We start from the raw sequence: 25,506 nt of genomic DNA on the forward strand, positions 1-25,506 counted from the left end.
TGCTTGAATCCAGTGGCAAAGTGAGGAAGGGACTCAACGTCTGAGCATACCCAGCCATCTTATGGCGAACAAAGCGGTATAAAAGGGGGTGGTGATGGACGGAGCATCAGAACCAATCAAACACTCACACCCAGTCAACAGATCTGGGTTTGATCCATCACCGTTCTTTAGCCCACTCTGCCACCCCAGTTCAGACATGGCCATATGCAAATCAGTCTGACCCTGTGCCTCATGGGAACAGTCCAGCCCGAACTGCCAAGCCATGCCTTCCCTGGACCGGAAACAAGCTTCCTAGGACCGGTTTCTGGCATTTCAGCCGTCTTCAGCCAGGCTTGCTTGAATCCAGTGGCAAAGTGAGGAAGGGACTCAACGTCTGAGCATACCCAGCCATCTTATGGCGAACAAAGCGGTATAAAAGGGGGTGGTGATGGACGGAGCATCAGAACCAATCAAACACTCACACCCAGTGAACAGATCTGGGTTTGATCCATCACCGTTCTTTAGCCCACTCTGCCACCCGAGTTCAGATATGGCCATATGCAAATCAGTCTGACCCTGTGCCTCATGGGAACAGTCCAGCCCGAACTGCCAAGCCATGCCTTCCCTGGACCGGAAACAAGCTTCCTAGGACCGGTTTCTGGCATTTCAGCCGTCTTCAGCCAGGCTTGCTTGAATCCAGTGGCAAAGTGAGGAAGGGACTCAACATCTGAGCATACCCAGCCATCTTATGGCGAACAAAGCGGTATAAAAGGGGGTGGTGATGGACGGAGCATCAGAACCAATCAAACACTCACACCCAGTCAACAGATCTGGGTTTGATCCATCACCGTTCTTTAGCCCACTCTGCCACCCCAGTTCAGACATGGCCATATGCAAATCAGTCTGACCCTGTGCCTCATGGGAACAGTCCAGCCCGAACTGCCAAGCCATGTCTTCCCTGGACCGGAAACAAGCTTCCTAGGATCGATCTATCTATCTATCTATCTATCTATCTATCTATCTATCTATCTATCTATCTATCTATCTATCTATCTATCTATCTATCTATCTATCTATCTATCTATCTATCTATCTATCTATCTATCTATCTATCTATCTATCTATCTATCTATCTATCTATCTATCTATCTATCTATCTATCTATCTATCTATCTACCAACCTACCTATCTACCTGTCTATCGACCTGCATATCTATCTAGTTATCCATTTATACAACCCTCTGTATCTGGTTTTACAAATCTCTCTTTTTTCTTGTAAAACATTACATAACAATGCATTAGCAAAGAGGATGGCAGCCAATGAAAGATTGATTGTCTTTTCTTTATGTCTCGTGTTAGTCAAAACATTCTGATATTACTAAAATCATGTGTGTAACAAAGCTATTTATAGGGCTTTTCAGACAGAAAAATTAAGTTCAAGATACTTTTAATGTATAAAAAGTCTTTATTCCGAATTAGTAATTCTGATATCATAATAGAGCATTAGGCTCAGCCAACACGTTTTTCGTTCTCCCTTGGAGAACTGTAAATGACATGTAAAAAGACACTAAATCAAAATTAAGGATTCCCAAATCATAAGTAAAGTACAATACAAACAGGCAAAGGACTCTAACAAAAAACAAAAAAAAATACAAAAAAAAATAATTGGAAAAGAAGGAATGGACATATATAATGCAAAATGTGACAGGGTGAAAGGCATCCTTCAATGTGTTACAACACATATCAGAGATTAAAAACACACACACGTATCAATTGTAAGATGTATAGGTGTAACCTTCAAAAAGCCTCTATGAGTAAATATGTTAAGCCATAGAGATCGTGCAGAAATTACACCGACAGGGAGCTAGATTTAAGTAAATCCCTCACGATTCTATTAAGGCAATTTTAAATAAAGTAGTACAAACTGAATTCAGAAATCACCTAGGGCAGAGAATACACAGGCACAGAATATAAAATCAGAGAAATATTGGATAGTAAAGTAGAAATGAAACTAGAATGGAAGAAACCCATAATATGAGCCCAGGTGCGCGAAGAAGGTAAAGCGTGGTGGAACTTTAAAAGAGATGATGAAGAATTAGTCCAGTGTAGGTGGTCCAGTGTATTGCGATCCAGTGTATTGCGCTGGATGCAAGGAAGTATTTGTTTGTGCCTGTTTGTATTGTACTTTACTTATGATATGGGAATCCTTAATTTTGATTTTGTGTCCTTTTGTATGTCATTTTCAGCCTTGATGAAGTTCTCAAAAGAGTACGAAATGCGTTGGCTTAGCCTAATGCTCTATTATCATATGAGAAATACTAATTTGAAATAAAGACTTTTTATACAACTAAAGTATCTTGGACTTCATTTCCTGGTGCACACCCACTTACGACTGCAATTTCAGGATCTGGAACACAGAGGTATCACGTAACGGCTGGTGCCAGGGTATCGTTGCGCAGGACTATTTTGAATTTAGGACACTTGCATGAGGTGCAGAACCTACAGTCCGCCGTTAACGCTCTTCCTGTCTGGGCTTTTCAGACAGACTTCATCCATTAATCTGTTGCTGTCATTCACATTTTTCATCCACCCAATCCAGAATGCATCATGGGGCAGTGATTCAGTCCGTTTCAGCCATTGGCTGACTTCACTGTGAGTTATGGCATGCTGCCTTTTCACAAGGAGTACATCCATATACAAAGTAGTACTCTTCGGTGCCAGGGACTATTATAGCAATGTGTGCTTTGCAGACCCAAAAATATTTTTGTGCTCAACCATTTAAAAACCAGCTTACCCAACGAAAATGTTTTTTTTTAAATTACACACAAAAAAAAACGGAATTGCCTCCACCAAAAAGGTCTTCATGTTTGCACCTTCCAGCTTTTCTGGTATTCTTATGATACCAGCTTAGTCATTTTTTTAACGTATTTTCTAAAGTTCTTTACTTGAATCTAGGTCATTGTCCAAATGGAGTTCCATCTCCACTACTCATGCTTCAATCATGTTCAATCTTGTGTTAAAGAAGGTGATCATTCGTGGTGAGGTTACATTTCCAACATAGGCATACACAGTCCCCAGTTTGCCCAGTATGGCTGTCATTTCCTACATATTCATATCTAATGTGGGTGCGGAGGTCGAAATGGTTATTAGCAATTTTGTGGTCCTGTACCCGTGAACAAGGTGCACATTATTCCCTTCCCAGCACTGAAGCATGCATCACCTATACTTATTAATTGACTTATACCATCAACAGCAAGATTTTGATATTAATTCACATTATTTCATACCATCCACAGCAAGTAAATATTAACACAATTGTATATCTGTCCATGCTAAAATGTTGTGTATTTTTTGCATAGGAATGGATTGAATACTAGAATATGTGTCCTAAGAAATATGGTCTGTTTGTGGTGTGTGAATGTATGTGGTATGAATGAACTGTTGTAGAAGTGTTGAGTTTAAAAGGAAACAACTCGCATAACCAACAATATTTTTAGAGATTAAATAATGAAAACAAGTGAATTAAGTGGTTATCCTAGTATCTGTCACACTGTGATTCCTTCGATCGGCCAAGTAGGATTTCTTGTTGATATTGGGTTTTCCCTTTGCCCCAGTTCCCTTGGTCATATAGAAACAGAATGGTAATTTTTACTTGAGATCATTCCGTAACATTTATAGGGACTGTAGCAATTTTTGGATAGTTACCACTTCTCCAGACTAGAGGGCCTAGTCAATGATGTACTGATTTGGAAAAATTGTCTAAGGGTGGGATCAATAACACAGGCTTATGTCTTCACCTCTGTCCACTCTTGGAGTGTCAGGTACAGAGACAGAGTCGATAGGTCTCATTAGTTGAGGTATCATGTTATTCTGCTTAACTTAGACATGCTCGGTCGATCTCAAGATTGCAGACCGATGGGTTTCACCTTCTCTTCGCATTCTCTTTTTGCATGTTGGGGGTCTGGAAGAAGGTACCCATGCATTTGAACATCTGAGCCACAGTCCTTGGTACCCTGTTGAGGGACTAGGCTTTAGCCATAGCCCAATTTCGGGGCTGGGTCGGCGCTCTTCTGTATTTCAAGCCTGGAGAACTGCTGAGGAGAGGGGCCATAGCAGTCAACCAGACCAAGTGCAGTACTATGCCGCGGAGCTCAAAAGATGCACTACTTTATTGTTTTGGCCCTATCACTGGCAAATAGGCCGATAACCAGATGCTGGAAATCCGCGATGGTTCCTCAAGTAGCTCAATGGCGAAAGTGGAGCAATACTGCAAGAGGAGCACAGAGGGCTGTGTAGGAAGCCCACTTCTCTTGAATGGGATGCCCTTGTAGAAAGATTCAAGGTGCAGGATGAGGGGTCAGAAGAGGAATGATAGATAGGGCTGTCCTTGCACTACTTACTAAGGATATCTTGCCTACACATTGGACCTTCCTCCTCCCTCTTTCACTATTAGCATAGACACACATACTACCCCCTTTGTGTATATCTGCCAGATACCATCACCACCCCCACAGAGAAATAATTACACCCCTGTACACTCCTACTATTCTGCAGACACTTGCCAAAACTCACACATACTTCCCCGCACGATTCGTGATAAACCAGAGCTCCCAGACAGGTGACAGTTTAGGGAATTGGTGGGGGGTGAGTTACGGTTGCACTATTCTGAATAACTGTTTTTTAAACCTGTAAACTGTTTCAATTTTTTGTTGTGTCTCGCATGTACAACATACCATTATATCATGCACTGTAATTGTGTATAGACGCAATGTGATAAATGTATCATAACTTCATTCAATTCAATATAAAAACAGACCTAGTGCAGTATCCTATAGCTCCTTATGGTCCCCAGTGCAGCGCAGAAGGCAGTGCTGATTACAATCTGAATGGTGTCATAGTGATGTCCTGTTTGTGCTTTGTCCTTTGCGTCAGTCCCCCTAGGGACTCAAATATCCAAAGACCAGGTTGGAGCCATACCATGGGTCAGGAGATCACCTGGCTATTGTCCTCTGTTTTGCACAAATGTAATATCAACTTGCTAGGGCTTCCTCTTTGTAACGACCCCGGGGGGCAGGATGTTGTTTCAGTGGCCGACTAACAATGACTTTAGGCGCTGGGCAAATCTTGACTTGGGATTGGTCTTGCAAGCCAGGCAGCTGGATTCACCGCATGCACTGTATAGATTCTGTCCCAGAGATTCATGTATGCGACCTAGCCCAGGTGAGCTTCCCTGAAAGAAGAAACAAACTGCAAAACTGTAAGTGGTTCCTGTTGAAACAACTCCCTCAATCTGCTTGCTCAGTCCTGTGAGTTTGCAGCCTATTGAGACCTCACTGCCTTTGGCTTTGCTGAACAATATTTCACTGATCTCAGAGAAAGTCAGCTGTTATCGCTCTCAGCTTCCCGCTGCAGCTCACCAGTCCTCCTCCGACAGAATCCTACAGCCATGTACCATCCAGTCACAGATTACCAAATAGGCAAAGCAGGCACCGGATTAAGGGCTCCATGACAACAGATCAAAATAATATTAATTTGATCTTTAAAGAAAACTACAATCAAGTTTCTTAATTTTTTTCCAAAAGATAGAAAAGAATGAAACCAGGGGATCCCCAAATTTCGACTGCGTAGAGGCATCCAGAGGGTCTAATCTGGCACTGGTACCATCTTTTCACTGGGACCGCCTGGATCCCTGGTGTGTTGAGGACCATCTCCCACTTCTTATGTCGCTCATGAATACCTTATCAGCTTCAATGGATACCCTGGGCTTTGTGAGAGACCCAGAGCTCTACTGCAAGTACAGCCATCTCTTCTCGTGGTAAGAATGCCAACTCACTACAATTTCCCTACCACACTTTAAATTCTTTCACAATTGAACATTTGATTTTGCAGTGTGCAATTTATTGTAGCGCTAGTATAGCAAATGGAATCTAGTACGGACGATTGGTGGTCTCAATTGAAGTATTTTTATGTAGCAACAAAAAAGCAAATATGCACAAAAGCAAAACATACAAAGTGATTAGAGTTTAACATATAGCTTGGCTTTCAGAAAAAGTTCCAAGCATGCCACAGAAATGTAAATACTATTTTGTTGCTTATTGTTTGTTCGTAAAATAAATAGAATATTTCATAATTGTAGATTTGCTTGATGTACATTTAGTTTTGTACTTTTATGGGTTGTTTTGAGGTTCAAATCGTAGAAATTGCTTAGGCAGGGGCGTCAGGCTTCCATTTGTGATGTATTCAGGGCCACACAAGTCAAAGGGTTAAGTACCACGGCTCGAAATAAAGGGAGTATTTATGAGCACATATAACTATCCAATTGAGAGATTTGATGTAACATATGAGGAACAAATTCGTGAATATAGAACGTTAGTGTCAAAAAGATATTCTCTGTCCTAAACCCTTTCAAGAATAGCATAGAAACCAGTGCACTCCCTAGGTATTTGTTTCGCAGACATGCACATTTCAAATATATGATATTGCTACATAGTGGTCTATTACAAATACCACAGGACTTATCAAGAAAAAAAGGAGAAACTAGTAGAGAAACTTGTAACCCTATCTCTATAAATATTCATGCAGTCTATAAATATTCCTGCCTCCATAAAGATTCAAATTTATCACACCAAAAACAAAAAAGAATGGTGGTTAGCTAATATCAAATTGTGCCCGATGTCTTTGGGAGCTCAAAAGGAGCACCTAAGGTGGGCATGAATATGAAGGAAGGTGTTACAGGAAAAGACAATTAAATCAGTCCATAACCGTACCATCAGCAAAAGTAAAATACTCCTAGCAGGGGAAATATCCTTTTATAATAGAAGAAACTTACTTGACAGAACAGAGACAGACTGAACAGTATATGGTTCTTGTTACAAAGCTTTGTTGACTAAAGACTGTTTTGGAATGCGAGTGTTAGACTAGCTAGGTGTCTAACTTTAAAATTAGTTGATTGTGCTGCAGTAGAACCTCCGATTGCCATGTGAACAGAGTAGATTTGGCATAGTTCCACTGCAGCATTCTTCCTGCTGTTTTTTACAAGAGGAAGATCCAAAAAAACACCTATAGATCCCCATACTGTCATATATAATATTAGCTCAATGCACAAGAATGGTACACCATCCTGCGATTTCTAAGGAAGTGGAAAAAATCGTTAGGGCTAGCTTGTTTTATGCCTATGAGGTGTCTGTGAAATATCCATCGAAAGCAGTCATATAGAAATTATGTTAAAGGCTCAGATTTTAAGAAACAATATCTAAAACTAACAGTTGTGGCAAAATGAGCATTTACTTTTGAAGTAACAGATTCTCAATGTAATGACTATATGCCATCTATATATATTTATAACCAATATCAATTCATAATTAGAAAAAAACAAAAGAAATAAAATTGCAGATGTTAAATATGAATGAGAAGATTTAGATTTTAGGTTGGGAGACCACAAAACAGTGAATTACAGTAAACCCAGGTGATCAAGATTCACCACCTGGACTACGACCTACTTTACAGTAGGAGGAATAAAGTGGATGATTTTGTCAGGAGACTGAGGTGATGGAACCAGGAAGTGGACAGTTTTTCAGTCTTGGTTAATAGGGATAAAGAGCTTCAATCAATAAATCAGGGATTTACAGTGAGGGTCTCAAGGCGCTGCGCTTTCAAATTATATTCCACCATGTGGACTTCCATGACACACATGTTAGGGACTCCCATATCAGTAGACCAACCATCTGAGTACCAAACCGAGGTATGTTGAACTATGATCATTAACTCTGGTTTCCCAGTATTTAGCTTGAGAAAGTTCTAGAGCTTCCAGGAGACTACAGATGAGTACATTTTTGAAAATTTGTGTATTGTAGTGCAGGTAGTTAATCCAGACAGATGAGAATGTGGGTGTCATTAGCATATGATATTATTGTAAAACCAAATGAGCGACTCAAGGAGGCCAGAGGAGGGACACTGATGTTGCTAAGGGTGGGGTGAGAGGAGAGCCCTGAGTAACACTGAAAAGGACTGGTTTGTAGTAGAGCAGAGAAGGGAATATGAATGGCCTGGATGCATCTATAAGGTAGTCTGCATTTTGATGGATACTTCTGACTTCATATTCCGCACCACAGAGCAAGGCTGTATCCAGAGAATTTTGCAGGAGTGCTACCACTTGCAGTTTATAAGAACTACCCCTCCGTGTTGATATCAGTTTCTTTCTTTCCTCACCTGCCGACATGGATCTGGAGCACCACTCCAAACCTTTTTGGCTTGTCAACGTTTCCAAAAAAGAGTTTCCACAGTGTGATGGGAAACAGTGTCTCACTGAAAACTATAGAATACAAGCCATGCAGCAACTGCAGAAAGGAGATGTTGGTCACAGATCAACAAAAAGTGTGCGTTGGACATGAGTAAAAGTCATGAAACAAGTGTGCTTAATGCTCCCAGGAAGCAAAGTTGTGTAAGTTGCTGAAGACAAGAAGAAGTCAAAGCCTTATAGCAGTTCCTCTCTCGCTCCAAGTTGAGGACGCAGTCTCATTGTCAGCAGGTACCTATTTTAATCCTCAGTATTACATTTGAAACCTGCTAGAACCCCTGCAGCCATGAAAATCAAATAGTTACCTGCTGACAGCAAGTTGGGGCATAACTACGTGGCAAGGTAGAGGTCACTGAGACAGAGCACTTTCATGTACAAAAATTTGATCGGGCAGTATGCCGCAGATGAATGGGTTATCGTGCTATGCTAACTAGGGGTGGGCGAAATTTGCAAAGTCGCGCTACGCAAAACTCAGCGAAACAGTAAAAAATCTTCGTGAGCATGCACGCGGAAGTGCTTGTTCACGATGCTTTTTTCCTGTTCGCGAACGCCATTTGCGTGCTCGGGGGGAAATATCTCGCAAACACGCATTTTGAGAACGCGGAACGCAGAATTTGACCAATTCCGCGTTCTCCGCGGAACGCGAAATTACCCAAATTTCGCAAATTCCGCGAACGGAATTTACTGCCCAGGCCTAATGCTAATGCTGCCCAGAAAAAGGAATAGTGGGATGATATGCTATCAGCGGAAGATTAAAGAACATTGAGGAACTTTTTCCTGTCATCACTGAGATGCAAAAACGGCATGATGACTGTAATATAATGACATGCTATGATGGCGGCAATATAAAAGACGATTGTGTAATGGTGGTCCTTTTTTGCTTTCTACTGCAGGGGAACCGATCAGAGTATTCAACCACCTGTACGTAAATGAATTGTTTCACAAGGGGCTACTGCAACCTTTACAAGGTACAGAAACCCACTGTGGTATCGACTTTGATGTTGTGATGGCGGCCGCATTTACTTACCTTGTGAAAAGACTTCAAATCCCAGTTTGCATTATGCCGACACGCCCAGGTGGGCAGAACTATACAAATGGGTAATTGAGGTGCGTACTGCTGCTTACACTCATCGGCCAACGCCTGTGACCAAGGGCGCGAGGACACCCGAAACGCGTCAGGATATACTGGCAGGAAGAAATCTCTGAACTTGCGTTGGTTATCAGTGGGGCTGCCTGGCAGGAAATAAACATAACACATGGCGTGTGGCTCTCCAAGTCTGGTGTGTGATGAGATATATATATATATATATATATATATATATATATATATATATATATATATATATATATTTATTTATTTATTTATTTATATATATATATATTATCTACTGGCGGTCACCAGTAGATAGTTTTAGTTAGGACCATGTTTCCATAGGAAATCTGAAAATTCTATTTTGAATAACTTTGGCGCCGGTTGACGAATCCTCGCGAAATTTTCAAAACTAATGGGGCGCTCCGCTCAGCTCCTACCCTGAACGTCTCGGGGTGATTCGTCAAGCGGGGGCCGAGAAAAAAGGGGGGGTCCCAAAACGTGTTTTCCCCATGCATTTTCCCATAGGACCTTTAGACACAGCTACAGCCCGAACGGCTGAACAGAATTACTTGAAATTTGGCGGTGAGGTAGCCATAAGGCCAAGGAAGTGCCTTTCGCAGGTCTGGTGTAAATCTGTTCAGTATTTCTTGAGAAAATAGCATTTAAAAGCATATCAATATCTATACGCGCGTACCGTGCGCGCACTGAGCAAGCCCTGTGCGCGCACCCTGCCGTGCGCGAGCGTAATTCTGATTGGTTGTTAGATGTCAGTAAACATTCGAATGGGTCGAAATCAGGAAGTGTCGGCCGCCATTTTGTCTGTTGCACTAAAAAGGAAAGGTGGAGACCGTGAACAGGGGGCAGGGTAGGGAGTTGTAGATCCCCTAGTCATTGTCAGGGGGGCACAGTAGGACCGCGAAGGGCAAAAAAAAGATTTAAATTTTTTAAAAAACATCGCGAGGTGCGCGCACTCTACGCGTACCCGAAAAAACCTTAAAAACATCAAGAGGTGCGCGCACCCAGCGCGCACCCGAAAAAAAACATTAAAAAAAAAAATCACTTTTAAGTGTTTAGATATTAGGTGGCTCTAAAAAGAGCCCTTGTGTTCATTGAGTGTTTTTCGGTACCTACAAGTAAGTACCAATGCAGAGTCTAAAGTTCAAGAGGAAGACTCTGTTCCCTTCATCATTGAAATGTACACCGTCTCCTCTATAAATGTCTTGCATGTTGTAACGCAAGTTGTTGTGGTATATAGAACCCATACCATAGTCTCTGAGGAAAGCAGAAACAGACTTATTGACGTGCTTTCTTGCTTTGTCAATCTGTGGACAAAATTGGTTGGACCAGTTCCACTTTTGCCTTTGGCATATGTTAGAATATACAAAGGCAGATTGAGGAAAAAGCGACATCAATTGCACAAAGGTGTCCTTAATAAGCATTTCCAGACCTACCCCAGTTAAAGTGCCTAGGTCATTTCCACCACAGTGCACAATGATAAGGTTAGGCTGTGGGAGATGTAGAAAGGTTTTCACCAAAGGCATTAATTGGTGCCACTTTAACCCTCTCTGACCAATCCATTTAATGTCTACATTTGGCAAAGCAAGGTCTCTCACCATACCTCTTTTTTCTGCAAATTTTTCACTCCAGAAGACATAGCTATGACCTACAATCCACACTGTGAACATGTTTCAAGGAGATCTGGATGCCCTCAGAAGGTGTCTTTCAGTAGAATGGCAATATGAAAAGAAACACAGTTGGAAAATGGAGGCATACATACTTTTTTTTGATAAAAAGAACTCATTGGCTGATTTAAACCATTTTACAGTTAAAACTAGGCTGTATGTTTAAATTTTTAAAAGCATGTTTTGGATTGGTACAGAAAAATGTGTTCCCACTGAACATTACTTTGGATTTGCTGTTAGGTTTGAAAAGTCAAGCACTCTTGCTGTATAGATTTGAAACAATGTCTGCTGAACTTCTGACCTCTCTGCTCACACCAGTGTTCCATGAGCTGTTGCTATGGTAGCAGGCAGAAGTCATGTTGGGGGAAGGGATGATTTGCAAAGGGGTTGAAAGTTGCAACCAATAGAAATGTGTGATTCCATTTGAAAAAATGTGGGAAGGGCTGTGATTTTACATTAACATGTATATGTGGGAAAAAAGAGAGGGAAAAATTGCCATTTACTGGTTGTGCTGAGAGGAGAGAGGTGTACAGCTCTGAGATTCTGGCTCTGATAATCTGCTGTTTGAGTCCCACATTTCTTTCTAAACTAATTAATTTTAAAGGTGAGTTATGAGTTTGAGAGGGGAAGTATGTGGTGTATTTTGATATAAATAATAGAATTGTCATTCTTGTTTTTAAGTTGTGTTTTACATTTTGTGATTTAGGAGAAATTTAACTGTCTAGAACTAGTAAGATATTATGGAGTATGTCTTCACTGTAAGTTAAGATGTAGTGGTATTAGTGAGGAATTTTGTGTTGTGAGTAGAATTACATCATGAGTCTGTCTGCACACAGGATTTTTTGACAGAGATTTAATTTGTGTTGCTTTTGTTCTGTTAGCCTTGCACTCGCAGAAAAGGGGTAGTTTGTTATGTTAAAGTGTGATGGTTAGCATTCAGCAGAAATCCTTTACTGATCAGTGAGAGGCAAATGCAAACACATTTGAAAATAGTATGGTACATTTTCCTACCACTTTAAAAGTTGTGTTTAACATTTTATGTTAAGGAAGATATTTAAGTGGCTTGAACATGTTATATATTATGGAGTATGTCTTCATTATAAGTTAATGTGTACTGGTATCACTCAGGAATACTGTTTTCTACCTAGAATCATACCATGAGACAGTGAGCACAAAGGAAATGTAAAGAGAGATTTCATTCCGGTTGGTCTTGCTCTATTACCCTTGCACTCGCAGGAAAGGGGCAGCTTGTTTTTTTGTAACACTCTAGTCTAATCAGTCACCCTCTAACACATGGTCATGGTCTCAAGGAGATGTTAAGACATGTGCTCCTTTCTGCCTGTCTAAACTAGAATGAACATGTGTCAGTCTGTTACAGTAATTATCACTTGCTCTACCCCAGTAGTAAATGTGCTTTCAAATTGCGAAAGGAAATATTGCTTTCTGCCTAGAATGAGAGCATGAGTCTGTTTGCATACAGGAATTGTTGTTAGCGTTTTAATTTGTGTTGCTGTTGTTCTGTAAAACTTGCACATTCAGGAAAGGCTCTGCTTGTTTTCTTCCAATGTGTTGGGTAGCAATCAGCAGAAATCAGTATCTCAAAAATGTGATGCAAATGCAAACACATTTGAAAATAGCATGGTAGATTTTTCATCAATTCTTGCAATGGCTGAGGTGGTTCCTACATGTTGAAAACTCCAATGAACCCTTACCACACATGTACTCTTACACACATGTCTGTACTCTTCATGCAGTTGTGGGAGTCTCCATGCAGATGTCTCTTGCAGCTGACAATACACAGTCTCCAGAAACACACTCTTTGCACACACGCAGCAGCTTCTGCTACACTCCCATGTCTATTAGTTAGCTCTGTGTGCTCTTTCAGATAGCAGTGTGTAACGCAAACAGATTTTAAATCACCAGGCTCATTTCCTTTGCTCTAGTCTAATCAGTCACCCTGTAGCACATGGTCATGGTCTCAAGGAGCTGTTAGGACATGTGCTCCTTTCTGCCTGTCTAAACTAGAAGGAACATGTGTCAGTCTGTTACAGTAATTATCACTTGCTCTACCCCAGTAGTAAATGTGCTTTCAAATTGCCAAAGGAAATATTGCTTTCTGCCTAGAATGAGAGCATGAGTCTGTGTGCATACAGGAATTGTTGTTAGCGTTTTAATTTGTGTTGCTGTTGTTCTGTAAAACTTGCACATTCAGGAAAGGCTCAGCTTGTTTTCTTCCAATGTGTTGGTTAGCAATCAGCAGAAATCAGTATCTCAAAAATGTGATGCAAATGCAAACACATTTGAAAATAACATGGTAGAGTTTTCATCAATTCTTGCAATGGCTGAGGTGGTTCCTACATGTTGAAAATTCCAATTAACCCTTACCACACATGTACTCTTACACACATGTCTGTACTCTTCATGCAGTTGTGGGAGTCTCCATGCAGATCTCTCTTGCAGCTGATAATACACAGTCTCCAGAAACACACTCTTTGCACACACGCAGCAGCTTCTGCTACACTCCCATGTGTATTAGGCAGCTCGGTGTGCTGTTTCAGATAGCAGTGTGTAACACAAACAGATTCTAAATCACCAAGGCTCATTTCCTTTGCTCTAGTCTAATCAGTCACCCTCTAACACATGGTCATGGTCTCAAGGAGCTTTTAGGACATGTGCTCCTTTCTGCCTGTCTAAACTAGAATGAACATGTGTCAGTCTGTTACAGTAATTATCACTTGCTCTACCCCAGTAGTAAATGTGCTTTCAAATTGCCTAGAATGAGAGCATGAGTCTGTGTGCATACAGGAATTGTTGTTAGCGTTTTAATTAGTGTTGCTGTTGTTCTGTAAAACTTACACATTCAGGAAAGGCTCTGCTTGTTTTCTTCCAATGTGTTGGTTAGCAATCAGCAGAAAACAGTATCTCAAAAAATGTGATGCAAATGCAAACACATTTGAAAATAGCATGGTAGAGTTTTCATCAATTCTTGCAATGGCTGAGGTGGTTCCTACATGTTGAAAACTCCAATTAACCCTTACCACACATGTACTCTTCCACACATGTCTGTAGTCTTCATGCAGTTGTGGGAGTCTCCATGCAGATGTCTCTTTCAGCTGACAATACACAGTCTCCAGAAACACACTCTTTGCACACACGCAGCAGCTTCTGCTACACTCCCATGTGTATTAGTCAGCCCTGTGTGCTGTTTCAGATAGCAGTGTGTAACGCAAACAGATTCTAAATCACCAAGGCTCATTTCCTTTGCTCTAGTCTAATCAGTCACCCTCTAACACATGGTCATGGTCTCAAGGAGCTGTTGGGAATGTGCTCCTTTCTGCATGTCTAAACTAGAAGGAACATGTGTCAGTCTGTTACAGTAATTATCACTTGCTCTACCCCAGTAGTAAATGTGCTTTCAAATTGCCAAAGGAAATATTGCTTTCTGCCTAGAATGAGAGCATGAGTCTGTGTGCATACAGGAATTGTTGTTAGCGTTTTAATTTGTGTTGCTGTTGTTCTGTAAAACTTACACATTCAGGAAAGGCTCAGCTTGTTTTCTTCCAATGTGTTGGTTAGCAATCAGCAGAAATCAGTATCTCAAAAATGTGATGCAAATGCAAACACATTTGAAAATAGCATGGTAGATATTTCATCAATTCTTTCAATGGCTGAGGTGGTTCCTACATGTTGAAAACTACAATTAACCCTTACCACATATGTACTCTTACACACATGTCTGTACTCTTCATGCAGTTGTGGAAGTCTCCATGCAGATCTCTCTTGCAGCTGACAATACACAGTCTCCAGAAACACACTCTTTGCACACACGCAGCAGCTTCTGCTACACTCCCATGTGTGTTAGTCAGCTCTGTGTGCTGTTTCAGATAGCAGTGTGTAACGCAAACAGATTCTAAATCACCAAGGCTCATTTCCTTTGCTCTAGTCTAATCAGTCACCCTTTAACACATGGTCATGGTCTCAAGGAGCTGTTAGGACATGTGCTCCTTTCTGCCTGTCTAAACTAGAATGAACATGTGTCAGTCTGTTACAGTAATTATCACTTGCTCTACCCCAGTAGTAAATGTGCTTTCAAATTGCCAAAGGAAATATTGCTTTCTGCCTAGAATGAGAGCATGTGTCTGTGTGCATACAGGAATTGTTGTTAGCGTTTTAATTTGTGTTGCTGTTGTTCTGTAAAACTTACACATTCAGGAAAGGCTCAGCTTGTTTTCTTCCAATGTGTTGGTTAGCAATCAGTAGAAATCAGTATCTCAAAAAATGTGATGCAAATGCAAACACATTTGAAAAAAGCATGGTAGAGTTTTCATCAATTCTTGCAATGGCTGAGTTGGTTCCTACATGTTGAAAACTCCAATTAACCCTTACAACACATGTACTCTTACACTTATGTCTGTAGTCTTCATGCAGTTATGGGAGTCTCCATGCAGATGTCTCTTGCAGCTGACAACACACAGTCTCCAGAAACACACTCTTTGCACACACGCAGCAGCTTCTGCTACACTCCCATGTGTATTAGTCAGCTCTGTGTGCTGTTTCAGATAGCAGTGTGTAACGCAAACAGATTCTAAATCACCAAGGCTCATTTCCTTTGCTCTAGTCTAATCAGTCACCCTCTAACACATGGTCATGGTCTCAAGGAGCTGTTAGGACATGTGCTCCTTTCTGCCTGTCTAAACTAGAAGGAACATGTGTCAGTCTGTTACAGTAATTATCACTTGCTCTACCCCAGTAGTAAATGTGCTTTCAAATTGCCAAAGGAAATATTGCTTTCTGCCTAGAATGAGAGCATGAGTCTGTGTGCATACAGGAATTGTTGTTAGCGTTTTAATTTGTGTTGCTGTTGTTCTGTAAAACTTGCACATTCAGGAAAGGCTCAGCTTGTTTTCTTCCAATGTGTTGGTTAGCAATCAGCAGAAATCAGTATCTCAAAAATGTGATGCAAATGCAAACACATTTGAAAATAGCATGGTAGATTTTTCATCAATTCTTGCAATAGCTGAGGTGGTTCCTACATGTTGAAAACTCCAATTAACCCTTACCACATATCTACTCTTACACACATGTCTGTACTCTTCATGCAGTTGTGGAAGTCTCCATGCAGATCTCTCTTGCAGCTGACAATACACAGTCTCCAGAAACACACTCTTTGCACACACGCAGCAGCTTCTGCTACACTCCCATGTGTGTTAGTCAGCTCTGTGTGCTGTTTCAGATAGCAGTGTGTAACGCAAACAGATTCTAAATCACCAAGGCTTATTTCCTTTGCTCTAGTCTAATCACTCACCCTCTAACACATGGTCATGGTCTCAAGGAGCTGTTAGGACATGTGCTCCTTTCTGCCTGTCTAAACTAGAATGAACATGTGTCAGTCTGTTACAGTAATTATCACTTGCTCTACCCCAGTAGTAAATGTGCTTTTAAATTGCCAAAGGAAATATCGCTTTCTGCCTAGAATCAGACCATGAGTCTGTGTGGACACAGGAATTGTTGTCAGAGATTTAATTCATGTTTCTTCTATTTTGTAAGAGTTTGACTCGTAGGAAAGGATCAGCTCATGTGATAGGATTTGAAAAGTTTTTTTAAAAAAAATGTAATGAATTTAAATTACATAAAGTTATTTTTTTTAGTTTTTTGCAGGTATTGGTGAGCAACAGTGAAGAAATATAAAGATGGCTATAAAGTCAAGAAAAACAAAAGAAAAGAAACAACAACTATATTTGAAGACGACTGATAAAAAAAAATAGGAGGCGAAGCGTGTGTTGGAAAACAGAAAAAGTCTTCTGGTAAGCAAACTAAAGATTTTTTAAAAAATATCTTTAAAAAAAATAATGATCGGAAGATACATTCAAACAGTGTTTCAAGTACAAAACAACAACAGAGTCGACAGCAAAAACAAAATGCTAATATAGACTCAGAAGTTAGGAAGAGTGACTTTACACGGAAAATAGATTTTAAAAACATTCGTCGAAAAATGTTTCAGAGAAGAGTGATGTTAAATTTGCTGAAGGATATGAAAAAATATAAGAAAAAAACCAAATTTTATAAGAAAAAGAAATTAATTGAAAATATTGTTACCAAGGCATTAGAAATAAAAAAAAACTATTCATTTTAATTTTGAACAGGATGCGTAGATTAGATAAATTAGTGAATGCAATGAAGTCACAAAGCAAAAGGAAAAGAGAAGTCAAAAAAAAAAACTTTTGTAAAGTGTTCTTAGGAGAATGGAAGCATAGTTCAAGTACTGAACCATTTTTTAATGAAGAGAGTTATCTTCAAAGTAATAGTTTGTTGCATGCAGTTGACACCAATGGTAGAGCTTATGAAGTTAAGGATGGTTGTGTAATGGAAAAGGAGAAAATGGTTCCAAGAAATGAGGAACAAGTGATGGCTGATGAGGTTATGGGGAGACGTCCTAAAGCCCCAGTGTACACTTGGAATTGTAGTAGTATTTGTACTGTGCGTCAGGAATCTATTGATAAATTACGTGACTTTCTAAGAAAATATAGTAAAAAGAGTGTTAAACAGAAAATTAAGGTGCTTCAAAGACTAGATCCATGCAGAGTGAGAGAGAATACTGGTTTGCAAGGACATTCTCTGGCTTGTCTATCTCGGAAAGTGTGTCAAAGTGTTTTTCACCATTTTAGGATGCTGGCTGTTCATCATACTGAAATGAGAAAGTTTGTGAGAACATTGTATTTTGCTAAAAGTCCAGCACTAAAGTTAAATGAGTTGAATAATGCTCTGTTCCGTGGATCTGTATCAGATGTAGTGAAGGTTACTGATGAAATTCAGTTTTGTTACTTTGGTCCAGAACAAGAAAGTGCAGAAAATGACACAGTTATTGATGAAAATGTGGAAGCGAATGTAGAACTCACTGTTAGTAAAAATTTGGTGATGAAATGACTAAATTTGCTATCATCTCTAATGAAAGACCAAATAATACGTGTATATGTTGCCGGAGAAGCCATTACAAAAATCAAACAAGGAATGTTGATCTGTATAAAAAAAGTGAAAATGAAGATAATTATAAGTGGAAAGATTTTGCAACATATATATTTCTGGAAAATTGTTTTGATTTGGGTGAAGATCAGCGTATTTGTAAATAATGTTATAACAAGTTAGAAGAAAATAGAATGCCAGCTAGAGCTGTACATAATAATTTAGAATTGGTTGATATTCCTCCAGAACTTTCTGATTTAAATACGTATGAGTCTATACTCATTCAATGTGTCCATCCGTTTCAGACTATAGTGCGTATGGAGCCAAAAACTGGTAAATTACCTCCTTCGGATTTACAGAGAGGTTTAAAAGGAAGAGTTGTCTATTTGCCATTAGATTTGAAAAAAAATATGGAAACAATTGATGCAGATACTTTGGAAACTGAACCATTAGTTATTCTGGTTAATGGTGTACCTACAAAGAATAAGAAAATTTGGCAGGAGCTGGTGGATATACGAAAAGTACAAAGAGCAAATTTGTATTTGAAAAAAAATAATAAATGGTATGAAGCCATTTATATGGATGAAGAAGAAATACTAGAAGACACAGGAATACCAACTGGGCAACTTGAAAAAGTGGATAAGTCAAAGGAAGAAGAAATTTATGAACATTTCAGCATACATCCTCTACATTCTAAAGAAGTTATGGGAAACGCTATTGATCTGTTTCAGATGAAGAAAGCACAAGGAACTCCCGTGAGTGTATGGGAGGAGAGCTTGGAAGCTCGTTGTTTTCCCCAGCTGTTTCCTACAGGAGAAGGAGGACGATATGATGAACATCCAGTACAGATTCCTGCTTCTGAGTATCGGACTACAAGACTATATGCTGAAGATCCGAGATTTCGTCAAAGTATTTCTTATTTGTTCCATCTTTTATTTGAAAGTGACTTGTCAGCACTATCTTATGCAGTAAATCACATTTTGAAAACTGGAGTACATCTATGTAATGTGACTGCAAAGGATGTTATGAACAAAGTGCAACAGCGAGATGATCATTTGGAATCTCAATTGATCAATTTGATGGCTTGTCAGCGTGGGACGAATGAATATTGGTAACGACGCCATGGAGAATTGAAATGTATGTTACGGAATTTAGGAACTCCTACATGGTTCCTTACCCTAAGCTGTGCTGAGTACGCTTGGGATGATCTTCTGGATTTTCTTCGAGAGGCAAATTCAAATATTGAAAACATCCAATACAAGACAGCAGGAGAATTGTGCTCATTGGATCCGGTTAATGTTTGCAGATATTTCAATCATAGATTTGAGGCTATGATGTCCTTCATCTGCAATAAAAAAATCCACCTCTTGGAGAAGTTGTGGATTTCTTTTGGAGAAAAGAGTACCAAGCCAGAGGTGCTCCTCATATTCATATGCTGTTGTGGATCAAGGATGCTCCAAAATTTGGAACAGATTCTGATGATGCAGTTTTAAGTTTCATCGAAGGATATGCAACATGTGCTATACCTAAAAGCACAGAAGAGAAAAATTTAAAAGAGCAAGTTTTACGATTCCAAAGTCATCGGTGTGGAAAATACTGTCGACAGAAGTACAAGAGTAAAGATAAATTCTACACAAAATGTCGATTTGGATTTCCACGACCTGTTCAAAAGGAAGAGTAAACAGTTTTATTTCAGCTGTGCAACATACTATTACAAGAAAATCGCATAAGAATACCTACAACCTAAGAAGAAAAGAAGAGTCAAAATATATAAATGACTACAACCCAGTCATTTTATCCATGTGGAATGCTAACATGGATATACAGTATGTGGCTGACAATTCTATTGCTGTTGCTCGCTATGTCACATCTTACATCACTAAATCTGAGAAAACGGAATTGAAAGAAATGTGGAAAGAGATTTCTCACGAGAAGACTGTCAGTAAGAAGCTATACAGTTTCAGTTTAAAGATGTTATCGCATCGAGAAATTGGATCCTACGAATGCTCAGATAGGTTATCATCTGCAAGTCTGTACTCGAAATCCAGAAGAATAATTTGGGCAAGTTTAGGCCTTGGAGGAATGCGAAATCGGGTTCTGAAATCTATTCGAGAAATTGAATATTTAGCAGAGTTCAAACCAGAAAGTACAGACATTTTAAGAACAAACATGTTGGACACATATTACCCACAAAAAAGTCATCACCTTGAGAACATGTGTCTCTATGAAGTGCAGCAGAAATTTATTTTTAAATGGAATGTCACAGAAGATATCAACAATGGAAAATATAAAGTCATTGGTGAGGAAGGATGTTTGGTGAAGCAAACAAAAGGAAGTTTGATAAATCACCGGAAGCTGAGTTGCGACACTCCTGATAAAAAGGAATTTTACTACTTGGCACTTTTGCAGCTGTTTAAACCATGGCGTTCAGAGGAGGAACTACTTGGAGAATTTCAGAGCTATGAAGATTCCTTTAATGCTTGCAAAGACATCGTTGAATGCAGTAGTTTCACAATTTATGTTCAAATGTTAGATGAAGAAATTGAACAAGAAGCAACAATTGCAGCTGAAGTAGCTAGAGACAGTTCTCAAGACAGTCAAAGTTCTGGGACATTTAGTCAAGATCCTCTAGGACAACCGATCATCGAAAATGAAGCAGCAATAGCCATGAACGAAGTGGAAACAGCTATGAATCAAGCTCAGGAAGATTTTGTAGACTTAACATATTTGGAGGAGCAACTGAATGAAGAACAAAAACTAATTTATGAAGAAGTCAGACAAAAAATTGATCACGGATTACTACATGAAAATAAAGAGTGCTCATGCACATCTTTTGAACCAATGAGAATGTATGTAAGTGGACAAGCAGGAACTGGAAAAAGTTTCTTAATTAATGTAATTAGAAGCTACCTACAGAAGAAAATGGATTCCATTTTGTCTTGTGTTGTTACTGCTCCAACTGGGTTAGCAGCGTATAACAGCAAAGGAGTTACCTTACATCGTTTGCTAAAGTTACCAGTAGAGCATGAGAACAAAATACAGTACCACAAACTAGCAGGAGAAGCATGCTTGGAAGTTTCAAGAGTATTGAAGAAAATGAAAGTACTCATTATTGATGAGGTAAGCATGGTATCAAACTTAATGCTTGCCTTTGTGCATTTAAGAATGCAGCAAATTCTGAAGACAGACTTTGACGTCCTATTTGGAGGAAAACACGTCATAGTTTTTGGAGATCTTTTGCAACTTACTCCAGTTAAAGGACAACCGGTATTCCATACACTTACACATGAAGACACAAAAAAGTCATTAGGAAGTATAGGCAATGTAAATATTTGGACATACTTTGAGTATAAGGAACTCATTACCAATATGAGGCAAGCCAATGATGAGGACTATGCAAGTATTCTGAAAGATATAAGAATTGGACTGCTCACAGAACATGGCAGAAAAGCATTACAGAGTCGATTGCTGAGTAATTTGTTTCCAACAGAACAAATAGTTCCAGAGAAAATATACAAGGAAATTGCAGAAAAAAATACTGTAATCTGCTTAATGCCAACACTACATGAATGTTCTGTATTCAATCAAGAACTTTTGAAATTGGAAAATGAAGAGATTATAAAACCTGAAGCTGTGGATAAAATAGAACATGAACGAATACCTGTTATATTGACAGGCAAATTGGGTACTAAATTGGATTCTCTAGAGAAAAACATTTCAAAAACAGCAGGTTTGGAAAAGAATCTTTATGTGTGTATGAAATGTAGAGTAATTTTAAGACGAAATTTGGATGTAGAGAAAGGTTTAGTGAATGGAGCTATGGGAAGAGTTGTGGGTTTTATTAATTACCAGAAAAAAGTTGGAATTGAATGTTTAAAAATAAAATTTGATCAGATACAAGAGGTTAAAGACATTTGTCGTTGTTCAGTTCGTTTCTTGCTTGTGAAAGACTTATATGTGCGTAGGAAGCAGTTTCCGTTTTCTCTAGCATATGCTGTAACTATTCACAAGTCTCAAGGATTAACTGTTGATAGTGCTTTTGTAAACATTGGATCTACTGTGTTTAAAGCAGGTATGGCATATGTTGCTTTGTCACGCGTGAAAAAATTATCTGGTTTATTCATGATAGACTTTGATGACTCAAAAGTAAGTGCTGATGCAAACTGTGTAAAGGAGTATAATAGATTAAGCAGAAGCTATGCTCCTCATTTAGGTCAATATCCTGTGTTTGAAAAACGTGTTGTTTGTCAGAAAAGGAGATTTGAGAATATCTCTAATGAGGATGTACGGAAGAGAAAACAAAAAGATAGTGATGTGACTGCAAGCAAAAAGAAAAAGGACAATGCTGAAGAGGTTGTTGGTTGTCATTTTGAAAATAGCTCTGGTGTCAACTGCTACGCAAATGTAGTGCTGAATGTTGTATTTTATCTTGAAAGTTTGCAAGAGCAGATAATACTAAATCAAGAAAAAGATTCTGTTCTTTGCTGAGTCTCCTCTATGAGAAGCTGAGTAATGATAAAACTAAAATAGAAAGTGCTTCTGATGTTAGAAATCTTTTAGATGTATGTTCTGGACGTACACAGTTTACACAAAATGTCCAGCAAGATGCACAGGAATTCTTGATGTATATCCTGATGGTACTGGAAGATGAAGGGGTAGAAGTAGAAAATGTATTTGGTGTCTCTTATAAATGGGAACATTGTTGTGATAACTGTATGAACACAAGCAGTAGTAATGTTGATTCTGAAAGGTTCATATATTTACCATTACCAGAGAGTAAAACAGTGACTTTTAGTAAATTATTTAAAGATGCTAATCACAACATGGAATGTTCTCAATGTAAATCAGACCTGTTGTCAACGTTATTTTTAAAGAAATATGGACAGTATGTAATTTTAATGATGCAACGTTGTAGAGCTGATGGAACAAAACTGGACACTTTAATAAAGAAGTTTACAGGACAACAATTATCAATATATGGAAAAACTTTTGTTGCAGTTGCAATAATTTTTCATGATGGGCCTTCTATAACTTCTGGTCATTACACAGTTTATCTTAAATGTGAAAAAGGATGGACACTGTGTAATGATTCTCAATTGATTTTCAAGCAACGTTTGCCTTATGATTTACCCAATTGTTACCTAATTTTTCTGAAACCCAAATTTTAAATACTAACATCATCATTGGGAGAAAGCATTATTAAAATTTTAAATGATTTAAATTGGATATTTCGCTCAAAAGAGATTTTAAACTTATCATTTGGCCGTAAGGAAACAATTGAGGACTTCTTTGACAGATAATATTTTGGAAAATGTTCTTTTGCAACAAGGTTTACAGACGTTATTTTTTAGAAATTGTTATTCTTCTTAAAAGGTATTTTTAACATTTCTATTAAGGTATGTTTTAGTGAGGATACATTTGGGGCTTTTTTAAACAATCTTTCAGATTGTTTTTTTTTTTGCCCGCTGTTAAATGATGAATACAATTGATTTCACTATTTTCAGTGAAAATCAAAACATTCTGAAAACAGCAAAAAAAGGGCAAAAAATTGCTTTGCTAAATATGAAAAAACATGTACTATTTAATAAAGTGTATTGTTGAATATTAATACTTTTTTTCTTTTTTTCAGAACTAGAAAGAAAATTTAGAAGATGTAATTCAGTTATCTTTGCAATTAAATAAAAACATTTAAATCTAAATTATTTATTTTGATGGTCAGGTAAGTTTAACATATCTGTATGTGTCACTGGTTTCGTTTCATGCTTCCTTTTCTTCACCTGTCCTTACTCTACTTTTCTCATTTCTCTTCTCACTCTCCCTTCCTGCTTTACTACTCTTTTGTAACTTCCTCACTCCTTCTATACTACTCCCCTACCTTTACTACCTCTATCACTAATTTTTCATCCATGTTTCTTTTTCTGTTTCCATATGTCTTAGTCTTTTTAACTGCCTTACTCAGTTTCAGTTTGAAAAACTTTATTCGACAGTTTAAGTCATGAAAGTATCATACATCAACCATCTACAGACACATAAATTAAAACGAAATATCATAGGCACACAATTTTTATACTTAAACCTACGATATTCCCCAATTTGAATAGATAACATAATGTCTAGTCATCCAATTAAATAAAAACATTTCAACTTGATTTAATTTAAGCAGGTAAATCATTGACTGAAGAATGAGTGAATACATAACTACATTCAAGCGCCTATTCATTACGCGCTATAATATTTATCTGCCTAAGCCGTAATATCCAGGCCCACTTTATGTATTTTGCCATTGCCATTGCAATTATTGGGCTCGGATCTGAACACAAGATTCTTAGTGCCTCCTCGTGCCTTCTGGTACCTAAAAGCCGACAAACGGGTAATACCCATTTTTTACGTGGGAGCTCGTAGAGAGGACAAAAAAAACCAAAATGACTCAGGGATTCAGTCGTGTCCCTACATTTAGGACATTTGTCCTGGGAACCTTTAGACCATTTACATGTAAATGAACAGATAGGGAGGGTACCTATCCTAAACTGGAAATAAAGTTTGCGATCAATCGGTGCTTCAATCAAGCCCCAAAAAAGTTCCTGTCTAGGGTGAGCCTTAATCTCTAGGTACCTGGCTGTTTGCTGAGATATGCTCCCCTTTAAAATGGATTCCATAGCTATAAATTCCCAGTACTTAGCTTTAATGATTTCTTTTGAAGGGAAGACCGCATTTTGAGGATCATCCCATAGATTGTTCCATCCCAGTCTGTAGAGTAATGTTTTGATAGACCTCAGCCAGTCTATTCTATGGAAGAGGTCTTTCTCCATTATTTCTTTTAAGCCCAAAGCATACTGCTTAAGCTCCTCAGTTGACCAGACCCTACGCCAATACAACAATGGCCGCAAATTAGCAGTGTCTTGTAAGGTTTTCAGGCCGAGGTCCCAGTACAGAGGTAACAGGGGAGTACTTTGCGGGACACCAACAACTTTCCGTATAAACTCGCTCTCCATAACATTCAAACGTTTTGGATTATTGCCAAACCCCCATAGCTCAGAACCATATAAAGATGAGCTACGTATCTTCATCGTATAAATTTCGAGGAGTGGGCCTATTGGCTGTGTCAGAGAGCTTTTAAATCTTTTTAGGAGGAAACCTGTCTGTTGTTGGAACTTCAAAATAGAGAAGTCTAGTTGACTTTTCCAACGCATATTCTTCTGCAATGTCACTCCCAAATAAGTGAAGGCATCCACCTGTTCCAGGGGAGAGCCATTCATAACAATTACACCACTATAGGGTTTGTAAGTTCTACATGGGTTAGGGCCATTAAGGACCATGAACTTGGTCTTGGAGACATTTATTTCCAAGCCACGAAGCAAGCAGAACTCTTCAAAGCGTCGGAGGGTAAGCTGTAGGCCACTCGGAGTTTTAGAAATCAGCAGCGTGTCGTCCGCGAACATGAGAACAGGAATACGAGTACCAGTCATAGCTGGAGCATCAGAGGGGACCCGGGAGAG

The sequence above is a fragment of the Triturus cristatus genome, chromosome 6 (assembly GCF_964204655.1).
Source record: "Triturus cristatus chromosome 6, aTriCri1.1, whole genome shotgun sequence".
In the NCBI taxonomy this organism is placed as follows: domain Eukaryota; kingdom Metazoa; phylum Chordata; class Amphibia; order Caudata; family Salamandridae; genus Triturus; species Triturus cristatus.